Here is a 6,000-nt window from a genome sequence, read left to right as displayed (position 1 = left end):
AGCCTCTCTCCAACTTCCTCACATGTTATTACGATGTTTTTAAATTAAACAAAATGTCTGATACAAAATTAGGTCTTTGGTGGGATTTGTGGACATTCAGGCCCTTGAACAGTCGTTTTATAGTAGCTGATGAAAATCACCGTTTTAGCCAAGACCGAGGACTGGGGGCATGTGCGCTAAATAATTAGTTCTTATGTGTAACCATTACAACATGGTGTCTATTTGAAGAGATTCACAGGTCCCAGGCATACAGTATCTTTCTCCTTAAGAAACATCCACGGGATTTCAACTGCACCAAAATTATTGTCATTGCTTCCTTACAGCCAATGATTACACTTTAAAGTCACTCATTTAAATTTCTTGGAAATGTCCTAAGTAAATGAAACCTTCTACATAAATGCAATCTAGTTATTTCTGCCATAGTAGATCTATAGCTATATCACAAAGGCCAAAGCAATTGCAATGTCTTGCTGTCTGATGTTGTTGAGTGGAGTGACTGCTCTTAACTGTCGAAATGGAACATGAATAAAATAACAAGCAGTCCCTTGGTGCTTATAATATACAACTCAAGCTGGGTGGGTGGTTAATTATTTTAGTCATGGTTTGCAGTCTAAACAAGTCGAAAATTCTGCATGGCACTTAAAGTGCTTGATTACTGACGTAAAAACTAAAACCAAAAAAGGCAAAGGTAAAATAGAGATATTTCTGTTGATATATATAGTTATGTTTGCCCTACAATCTATTCATAAAGTTGTACTCAATTGTTCAGTAAAAAAGCTTATTAGCAAGAATCTTCAAACTGCATATTTCTAAATCAATAAAAATATTTGGGCCCTGTTTGAGAGCAGCGTTTGGCATCACAGTAACATACAGACAAATGAATTAGGAGCAAAAATAGGCTACTCATCACCACTCTCCCAAGGCTGCCCTGGGCACTCAAAAGGACCACAGCCAATCTGAAACAAAAATAGAAATGACTGGAGAAACTCGGCAGTATCTGGGTAGAGAAAGTAGAGTTGATGTTTCAGGCCCAATTACTCTTTTTTTACTGTAGCTAGGAAAAGGTGATATATATGAAGATAGTGCAGTGGAGAAGTGGACCAAGGTGCCGTGGAAGGAATGGTCCCTGCAGAAGGCTGACAGGTGAGGGGAATGTGCATCCAGTGATGGCATCCCACTGGAGATCTTTTGGATTTGGATGATAGTGGAATGGAAAGTAAGGACCAGGGCACCCGGTAGGTGTTATGGGAAGAAAGGGGTGAGGGCAGAAGACTGAAAAATGAGTCAGACATAGCTGAAGATCCTGTCAACCACAGTGGTTACATCAGTTGAGGAAAAAGGTGGACATTTCTGAGGCCTCTGTTTGGAAGTGGCATCATCAGAACAAGTGAAATGGAGACAGAGAAACTAGGAAAATGGAATAGTCTTTACAGATACAAAGTAGGGTGAGAGGATACACGGCCCAGGGAACTATGGAAGTCAGTGGGTTTGAAGTGGACATTGATGGCCAGTGTATTCCCAGAAATGGAAAGAGATGTCGAGGAAGGAAAGTGAGGAGTCAGAGATGGATTAGGTGAAGGTGAGAACAGGATGGAACTGAAAATAAACTTTTCCAATTCCAGACAAGGGGGGGAAGCACCACTGAAGATGTCATCGATGTACCAGAGAAAGAGCTGTGGGAAGGATCCTGAGTAGGATGACAACAACAAATCCCATAAAGAAACAGGATAACTGGGGCCGATGTGGGTATCTTTGATCTGATTAAAGTGATGGGACCGAGGGAAAAATTGTTCAATGTGAAGACGAGCTTAGCCAGATGGAGGTATGTGATGGTGGATGGGGACAGTTCAAGCCCTTTTTTTTTCCCAGGAAGAAGAAGAGTGCCCCCAGACCTTCCTGTTGGGAGATGGACATGTCAAGGGATTGTACATCCATGGTGAACAGGCGACTGGCACCCATGAGGTGGAAATTCTGCAACTGACAAAGTATCAGAAGAATCATGGATGTAAGCGGAAAGGGACAGAACAAGGAGAGGAAAAAAAAATTGAGTTCAGGTAGGAAGAGATTAGTTCTGTTGGACAGGAGCAGGCAAAAAGAATGGCTCTGCGCAGGCAGTCCTGTTCGTGGATTTTGGAAAGGAGGTAGAAGTGAGCTGAGCAGGGTTTGGGAACTATAGGCTTGGAAGTTGTGACGTTTCCATGGCCATTCTGTTTGTGTTCTGAATGCCACATTCTATCAATCCCCAATGACCCTGAACTTCTAAGGTTGACAAGGATCTGTGTATACAGACATTAAAAAACTGAAGATGCTGGAATCCAAGTAGACAAGCAAGAGGCTGGAGGAACACAACAAACCAGGCAACATCAGGTGGTGAAGTAGTCTACGTTTCGGTCCTGAAGAAGGGTTACACCCGAAGCAGCAACTTCTCCACCTCCTGATGCTGCCTGACTTGCTGCGTTCTTCCAGCCTCCTGCCTGTCGACTAAGGATCTATGTATGTCTGAGTACCTTAAAGCAGAATTCCAAAGCCTCTCAACCCTCTGAGGTTTATATTCAAGGCTGGGATAGACAGATAGTTAATCATTAAGAAAAGCAAGGATTGTGGGGAATGACAGGAAAGTGAAGTCTAGGATCTCAGCTAGCTGAGCATGCTCGATGGGCTGAATGGCCTACATTTGCTCCTGTGTCTCTGATATTATTTCCCATCCCCGGCCCCAGCTCTCGCGTTCTCTCTCGCCGGTGGATCGGGTCCCCCCTTTTTTCTCTCTTCCTCCTCTCCCCCCCGTCTCTCGGTTGCTCTCGAACCCCACTCTCACCGGCCGCTCCCGCTCCCGCCTCCGCCGGCTCCGCTTCACCTTCAGCCGCGCGCCCTCTCCAACTCCCGCGAGCAGAGGGAGCAGCCGCGGACTTTCCCACTCGCACCGTTGGCGCGTGGAGGGGACTTCTTGACCACTTTCACTGCTGTGATCCTCTGCACGTCCGTAAAATCAAACACACAAATCACCACTTTAACCAATATATAATTATTTTGGTCATAATTCAGTTGTAACCATGTTATTATCAAAGTTAATCACTGGTTTTAAATTGAGTCAATCCGAACAACCCCTCTGTTTGCCGGATAGTTTGATCCAGGTCACCCGCAGTGATGCAGCTCTGGGCGCGTCCATTTGTGGCGATGATGGGGGTGCATGAGGAAGGGGGGTGGCGTCCATTTGCAGCGAGGGGGAGTGTTTGAGCTGTCGTTGCCCGGGCTCGCCCTGTGTGTGGAGGCTACATCATGGAAAGTACATGACAACCAGGACAGGTTATTGATAAAGATCGGTTTGTTAAGGCACCTTGGAATTTTTCAACACAGAGTTGGGGGTGGGAGAAGAAGGAGTGAAGGGAGGAGGGGATGGAGTGAGTGAGAATGGAAAAAAGCAGTTTGAGAAGGCCCATCACCACCATCTCTTGGGGCAACAATTGATGGGCAATAAATCCTGGTCTTGCCGATGATGTCAATATCCCAAGAAAGCATGTAAAAATATAAAATGAACTTCTAATCAACTAGAGTTAAGGAACAGTAAGTTGGTAATGTGATGGGATAGTCTGTGAACCTCCATTGAGTTCTTGTATCACCGTGGTAGTGCCCCTAACTCTGAGCCAGGAGGCTTAGGTTCAAGTCTCACTTCCTCCCAGAGATGTGTCACAACATACCTAAACCTTAATGTGTCATCTTTATTTAGCCAGGCTTTGAGAGAAAGCTATCTATGTGTACCAAACCTCTGCAAGAGTTGAAGATTATACTGTAAATTGAAACAATCAGCCATTAGAACACAGGCCAAATCCCACTAGTTCTGGCAAACTAGAATTAAACACAAAGAGTCACTGAATCTAATGGTTTTAGATGGGATACCTCAAATTTTAAAAACTATAGTGGATAATGGAGATATTGTCAGTCAGTTTTTTTATCCCCCATGAAGGACTGGGGACTTTAGTTCATTTGGGAAAAAAACAAAGTAGAAAAGAGGAATTGCCTATATTTCTAGACACATTTTCTGAACTCATTCATTGTTGTCTGCAGTAATATTTCCTGCAAATGTGTAGAAGAAATATCAGATTGATATGAGAGGAATCCTTAGGTTTGTACAGTACAGTGGGAGAGTATTCAGCCATCACGCCTGTACTGTTTGTCTCATTCTTCTACAGACTCTTTTAGTTTGGTTCTTACATAATAGACAGTGGAAAACTGTTGCTATTGTTGGAAGCATCGAGAACCTCGGGGGATTTAGATTTAAGTTAACTAATGAAAGAAACAATGGCAACATGAGGAAAAAGCTTTTCATACAGCAAATGATTAGAACCTGGAATATACTGCCTAAGTATATAATGGAGGCAAGCTCAGTTAGGCATTCGGGAGGATTTGGAGCATGAACTGAAAAGGAAAAATGTGTAGAGTATGGGGAGAAAGAGGGGTAATGGCACTAGGTAAATTCTCAGTTTGGCAAACCAGTACAGATATAGGAGCAGCATATCTTCCTGTGCTGTAATCGTTCTGTCATTAACTTCTTTTTCAATGACGTATTCACTTCAATTTCCCTTTTGACATTTGCGAAATATTGGCAAGGCATTCCATGTCTTAATAAATCTTTGGGTTAAGAAAAGCTTCTAACCTCTTCTTATGCCATGAGTTCAGCTCTTTCCAGTTAGACTGCAATGTCACATTAAATATGATGTGGAGGAGCCGGTGTTAGATTGGGGTGGACAAAGTTAAAAATCAGGAGAAAGTGAAGACTGCAGATGCTGGAGATCAGAGTCACAAGTGTGGTGGTGGAAAAGCACAGCAGGTCAGGCAGCATCCGAGAAGCTGGAGAATCAACGTTTCGGGCAAGAGCCTTTCATCAGGAATGAGGCTTGTAGCCAAGGGGGTGGAGAGATAAGGGACTGGGGGTAGGTAGCTGAGAGTGTGATAGGTAGCTGGAGGTGGGGGTAATGGTCATAGATCGGAGAAGAGGATGGAGCAGATAGGTGGAAAGAAGATAAACATGTAGGACTGCTCATGAGGGCGATACTGAGTTGGAAGGTTGTAACTGGGATAAGGTGGGGGGAGGGGAAATGAGGAAACTGGTTAAGTTCATATTGATGCAGTGTGGTTGGAGGGTCCCAAGGCAGACAATGAGGCGTTCTTCCTCCAGGCATTGCGTGGTGAGGGTGTGGCGATGGACGAGGCCGAGGACCTGCATGTCCTTGGCGGAATGAGAGGGGGAGTTGAAATGTTCGGCCAATGGGGCATTGGGGTTGGTTGGTGTGGGTGTCCAGGAGATGTTCTCTGAAGCGCTCTGCAAGTAGGCATCCTGTCTCCCCAAGGTAGAGGAGACCGCATCGGGAGCAACGAATATAATAAATGATGTGCGGAAGTGCAGGTAAAACTCTGATGGATGTGGAAAGCTCATTTGAGGCCTTGGACGAAGATGAGGGAGAGGTGTAGGTGGAGGTTTTGCAATTTCTGCAGTGGCAGGGGAAGGTGCTGAGTGGGGAGAGTGGGTTGGTTGGGGGGGCGTGGACCTGACAAGAGATTCGCAGAGGGAATGGTCTTTATGGAAAGTGGATAGGGATGGGGAGGGAAATATATCTCTGGTGGCGGGATCCATTTGTAGTGACGGAACTGGCGGAGGATGGTGTGATGTATACGGAGGTTGGTGGGGTGGAAAGTGAGGACTGGGTGGTTCTCTCCTTGTTGCGGTTGGAGGGATGGAGTTTGAGGGATGAGATGCGGGAAGAGGATGAGATGTGCTGGAGGGCATCATCGACCAAAATAAAAGATCACACAACACCAGGTTATAGTCTAACAGGACACCGCGCAACAATCACCAAATGGGGTGTTCCCTCCCATTCGGGGAACACTTCAGAGGTCAAGGATGTTTGGGTGACCATCCTCCAAGGCAGACTTCGGGATAGGTAACAACACAGAGTGACCAAGCAGATGCTGTTAGCCAAGTTTGGTACCCATGAGGATGGCCAC

General features: G+C 45.2%; 1 protein-coding gene across 1 annotated transcript in view; it reads left to right on the top strand.

The window, feature by feature from the left end:
* The first annotated feature begins 3,240 nt into the window (after positions 1-3,240).
* LOC122541770 (uncharacterized) overlaps positions 3,241-6,000 on the top strand; it is an 85,237-nt gene continuing 82,477 nt past the window's right edge. Inside the window, exon 1 of the mRNA XM_087982548.1 lies at positions 3,241-3,303. The gene's annotated coding sequence lies outside the window, so the exon portion shown is untranslated. The remainder of the gene's footprint in view (positions 3,304-6,000) is intronic.

The sequence above is a fragment of the Chiloscyllium plagiosum genome, unplaced genomic scaffold (genome assembly GCF_037043375.1).
Source record: "Chiloscyllium plagiosum isolate Xiang-an unplaced genomic scaffold, Cpla_swu_hap1 HiC_scaffold_43, whole genome shotgun sequence".
In the NCBI taxonomy this organism is placed as follows: Eukaryota; Metazoa; Chordata; class Chondrichthyes; order Orectolobiformes; family Hemiscylliidae; genus Chiloscyllium; species Chiloscyllium plagiosum.
Note: the sequence above shows the minus strand (reverse complement) of the source record. Positions and strands in the feature narration are given on the sequence as shown.